The following is a 6,000-nucleotide window of genomic DNA, read 5'->3' as shown; positions in this document are numbered from 1 at the left end:
TTATGCAAAAAACAAATGTGAAAAGGTAATCAGATGAAGAATAAAAGCACATTATTTAAAAAGATATATATGAAGATACTCTATGTTAACTGCCTTGTTTTTGCACATGGATAGGAAAAAGGGAATTTAAGAATACATTAGCAGAAAACAGAGTCTTATCAGGATGTTTTCAGAGGGAGAAGTTTTCCACAAAAAATGAAAACAAAAGCAGGATTTTTGAATCCTAGAAATGGAGAGGACCTCAGAGGTCCTCTTGCTTGATTCACAGACCATCAGAATTTGAGAGGACATTTCATTTGAAGAAACCAAAGGTACAGGGAGATTAATCAGATATAATCAAGTTGTTAAGCGAGCTAGAGAAGTGGTGCTAGTGGTAGAGGGTCTGCCTGCCAATGCAAGAGACAGGGATTCGATCCCTGGGTCGGGAAGATCTCCTAGAGAAGGAAACGACAACTCACTCCAGTATTCTTGCCTGGGAAATCCCAAGAACAGAGGAGCCTGGTGGGCTATAGTCCATGGGGTTGCAGAGAGTCGGACATGACTGAGCACAGCACACACAGAGAAAGCGCAGGGCCTAGAAACCCAGATGTCCTAAAGAAGATACACGGCTCCTTCTATCATGTTATCATGTTACACTTCTCCATTCACCAGGAATCCAGGCCCATCTGTGTGCTACAGAAAAGTATTAGGAAGAAATGCAGATAGATTAAAATTAACATTATAAGTTTGGCCAGAGTTAAACACCATGGTGATACTTAAGTTGAAATAGCAATGAAATGTTAGAAAGAACAGCACTGAATTGTACTTTATATTTGTGTATGGGGGGTGGGGGCAAAAATCGTTAATGCTAAGCTTAACTATTAATAAAATATTTGTTTTCATTTTTATAAAAGAACTCTTGAGTGGAAAAGTACATTAATCTTGTGAGTTATTCATTTCCATGGTGGTCTGGATGTTTGACCCTGAAACCCATAACTAAGACATCATTTTCCTAAATATAGGAAGGTTCGCTAAAGTGAAACTGAGAGGAAGTGAAAGTGAAGTCGCTCAGTTGTGTCCGACACCTTGCGACCCCATGGACTGTCGCCTACCAGGATCCTCTGTCCATGGGATTTTCCAGGCAAGAGTACTGGAGTGGTTTGCCATTTCCTTCTCCAGGGGATGCTGACCCGGGGTCGAACCCAGGTCTCCCGCATTGTGGGCAGATGCTTTACCATCTGAGACATTGGTACCCTAAAGAAAATTTAAAAACTTCAAGAGATGAGCAAGCCAGAATTAATATTAAACATAGCAATTGTGCCAAACACTATATTGCTATCGATAGTAATGTAACAATAACTCCTTTTAGAAATAGTGGGATTTACAAAATCAAAGTGAAAGTGTTAGTTGCTCTTTTGTGACTGACTCTTTGCAACCCCATGGACTGTAGACTGCTATAGCCTGCCAGGCTCCTCTGTCCATGGGATTCTCCAGGCAACAATACTGGAGTGGGTTGCCATTTCCTCCGCCAGGGGCTCTTGCTGACCCAGGGATTGAAACTGCGTCTCCTGCATCTCCTGCATTGCAGGCAAATTCTGCATTGCTGAGCCACCAGGGATGCCCCTAAAGTGATTTGGGCTCCTTCCAAAGATCAAATCCTTTCTCAAAGTTTCATGATTTTTTTTTAACCCCTTAGGACCATAAAAAGAATATGCTAAATACTTTTTGTTTAACAGGGCATTTTGCTAGTAGCACCTGATATCGAAAGTGAAAGTCTCTCAGTCGTGTCTGACTCTTTGTGACTCCATGGACTATACAGTCCATGGAATTCTCCAGACCAGAATACTGGAACGGATAGCTATTCCCTTCTCCAGGGGATCTTCCCAACCCAGGGATCGAACCGGGGTCTCCTGCATTGCAGGCGGATTCTTTACCAGCTGAGCCACAAGGGAAGCCCTAGTAGCCCTGATACAGCTTCTCAAATTACACGGCAAATAAAACAAAAAATGATAAAACTTAAATCAGCACCAGAATAAAAGATTAATTACATAGAAGATATATATGGAACTATTAGGAAAATAAAACTGCATTGAGACAATAACACCACCTCTACTTTACCCCAGGGAGGTAAATTTATGAAACATATAAGGAAACTTAACAGAAACCTGAAATAAAACAGTCCTATTTGTTTCTACATCCTCAATTGTTTTCCCTCAGTCACACAGCCTAAAGATAGGCCTTAACTAGATTTGTAGAACAGATCTGGAAACTATTTTTTATCATAATAGAGAAATTTAGAGTGCTTGGAAAATTTCATAGACATTCATAGAATGTCATTGTGTTGACATTCAAGCACCTGATTGGTGGGCTGGTTTCACGGCACAGGACAAAGACCAGGCTGCATAATTTTGAACTCATGTGGTTCATCCCAGGTGGAATAAGACAAATTGGATATTCACTGTGATATCACATTACAGCAGTAACACTATCAAGGTTAGTTTTATAATTGTAACTTTGATATGCAAAATTATTTAGAAAAAAACATTTATTTATTCTTGTAACTTGCTATTTTAGCAATCACTTTCATTTATAGCCTGAACTCTTTTTTAATTTATAATTTAGCATTATTTACTGTGGGCTTCCCAGGTGGTTCAGTGGTAGAGAATCTGCCTGCCAATGTAGCAGACATGGGAGATGCTTGTTCAATCCCTAGGTCAGGAAGATCCACTGGAGGAAGAAATGGCAACCCACTCCAGTATTCTTGCCTGGAAAATCTCATGAACAGAGGAGCCTGGTGGGCTACCATCCATAGGGTTACAAAGAGTTGGACACAACTGAGCAAGTATGCACATTATTTACTATATTAGGAAAACATAATTTATAATATTTCAACCCCCATTTGCAAATGGCAAACAAGCCTCATTGAAGAGTTCTAAATTTTTTTAATGCATTATTAATGATAAACCAGATGCTGAATATGAAAGTGATTTCAAATACATGAAGACCAAAAGAGTTCATATTAATTTTACTTGGAAGTATGAGTCACGTGTTGAGTTCAATTTTGTAGCCATAATTGACACCAAAACATGAAACACTGGCGTGTTATTTGCAGAGATACACTAGCCATTGAAACAATGGAACTATTGTAAGATAAGCAGTATTTATATTTTAAAAAGACATGAAGAAGTAAATTCAAAATTAAAAAAAAAAAACTATTTCAAAGGAAAGCTATTGATTTGAAAAGCCAAAAGAAACAGAATCACTGTATCATAGTGTGTATGAAGCATCTTGTAAAGAAGAACTTTAGATTACAAAATAGTAAAAAAAAAAAAAAAATCACAGACAACTGTCAAGACATTAGTGACGGCCTGCATTAAATAGATTTTCTCTGAATCGTTCGGCAAATCTATAGCATAGAAGATAGCCCAGGTATCGCTTTCCTATGATACAATGTCTATGGATATTCAGGAATTAGCTTATGAGGTGGAATACCAAGTCATAGAACAAATAATATGAGCAGAGTTTTTTTGTTTTTTTTTTTTTTAAATTACAACTTAATGAATGCAAATGTATTGTCTGAGCTTCCCTGCTGGCTCAGATGGTAAAGAATCTGCCTACAATGCAGAATACCAGGTTTCGATCCCTTGGTTGGGAAGATCCTCTGGAGAAGGGAATGGCAACCCACTCCAGTATTCTTGCCTGGAGAATTCCATGGACAGAAGAGCCTGGTGAGCTCCAGTTCATGGGGTTGAAAGAGTTGGACATGACTGACTGACTAACACTTACACTTATTTATGTTGTCTAACATGAGCATACTTTTTTTTTAGTACATGAGCAATTTGAATATGATGACATTATGAAGGAAGAATTTTTTCAGCTTTATGGAGATAAAGAACAGTCTTTGAACTGTCTACTATTATGAAAGATTGCAGTATCAACAAATGTGGTTTAGAGTTCAAGTTGGGTGCAGGAATATGTTCTATGGGGCAGAACGTATGGGACATATCTGTTCTGTGGAACAAAAATGACAGGGAAACATTTTGGAGTTATCATAACCAGATGAAGGAGCTTGTATCAGAAAGTGAATCAACATCTGCTTCCATCATTGAGAAAGTCTTGCTACCAGTAAAAGTCACCTGAACTAAACAGTTTAGTGACACAGTAAAAATTATAAATTACATAAAGCTAAAGAGTTTTACTTGCTGTTATCCCTATTGTTATAATACTGAAAATGATTGTAAGTAATTGTTATTATTATTATTATTATTGAGGTTAAGTGGCTTCACTGATGGTGCAGACAGTAAAGAGTCTGTCTGCAATGTAGGAGACCTGGGCTCAATCCCTGGGTCAGGAAGAGCCCCTGGAAAAGGAAATGACTGAGTAGAGGTAAGACGTTCATCCAGGAAAAATCTCTGTTAAAAATGTTTGAATGAAGAATGAATTCATTTAGTTCCAGTTTTTAAAAGATATAAATCATTCAGTCTGACTTCCTTAATTTTATTGTATTTTTATGCATTTCATATTCATTCTTGAAGTGTATCTGTGTGCTGTGCTCAGTTGTATTTGATGCTCCGGCCCCTCTGTCCATGGGATTTCCCGGGCAAGTATACAGGAATAGGTTGCCATTTCCTATTCCAGGGGATCGTCACAGCCCAGGCATCAAACCCAAGTCTCTTGCAAGTCTCCTTGCATTGGCAGGCTGGTTCTTTACCACTACCACCACCTGGGAAGCCCCAAAAATGATTTCTTCAAATAGATACTTTAACCCAACAGTATTCCTGTGAGTCATAGTTGTAATTTGTTAGGAAATTTGAAATTCAGAGGGTTAACTTTCCAATTCTCCTGATGCCATGCTAGATTTCAAGTTTAAACTCTTGCAAAAAGCCTTTTCAATAACTTAAAAATGATATAACTATAAATGAAAGTCTCAAAAGTGAACTTGTATGCTCTAAATTCTTCCTGGCTCATCCATCATGCACACTCTCCTTGTATTACTCTCACAATATGATTATGTCACCAGGGTTCCAAAGAGGAACCTAAGGGGCATTCACAGGAGATGTAGGTTCAATCTAGCCTGGAAAATTCCATGGAGAGAGGAGCCTGGTGGGCTAACATCCATGGGATCGAAGAGAGTCAAACACAAGTGAGCACACACACACTCTAATCACTGGACCGTTAACACTTCGGTGTTATGGTAGTGGAAGGCAGTCTTTCTGTGTGCTAGATACATCAATAACAGATTTCTAACATTCAAAAACAATAATTTTCTGTTTTTTAACAACCAGTTCCGGAATAGTTACTTTGTTTCTTACTAGACGCTGCCTACTATACAGCCAGTAACTTCTTGGCTTTCTTCATGTCATTAGAGATCAAATTCTTATATTACTTTTTATTCTGTGAAGCATATCGAAGTGTGGAGTTCCTTTTGAAGTGAATCTTTCAAATTACTTCTCTTAGCTAATCTCCAGTGCTGAGAAATGCAAAAATACAACAGTAAAATACATCAACCCTTTGTACTTGGTCAGTTTCTTAACAAGAACATTATCCTCAGGCAAATAACAGACTAAAAAATAGGGTAAACACTTTGTACAAAGGTTAGTGGGAAAAGTCAGCCTTCAATTCACTTAAGATCATAAAATGTTATGAATATGTTCTGTTTGCCAGGCAATATGCTAGGAACAACAAAATTTAAAAGATGAGTAAGTGTCATCTTACTGAGAAGGCATTTGTAATTTTGGGGAATGTATAATATGCATAAATATTTTGAATAGTAAATATATTAAAAGTGTTTGTATGATATGCAGGAAATAATAACTAATTTACAAAGTATAACTGAAGACCAACATAGTTAGTCTTCAATGTAGTTAAAGAGCACAGACTTTGTAGTTAGTTCTGGGTTTGGCCACTTATATGATATTGAACAAGAAAACACTCTCATCTGAGCCTTGGTTTCATCTGAAAATGTGATAATAGTCTGTAACTCAGAAGATAGGTGTAAGGATAAAATTAAATAAGATGGTG

The sequence above is a fragment of the Budorcas taxicolor genome, chromosome 5 (assembly GCF_023091745.1).
Source record: "Budorcas taxicolor isolate Tak-1 chromosome 5, Takin1.1, whole genome shotgun sequence".
Taxonomy (NCBI): Eukaryota; Metazoa; Chordata; class Mammalia; order Artiodactyla; family Bovidae; genus Budorcas; species Budorcas taxicolor.
Note: the sequence above shows the minus strand (reverse complement) of the source record.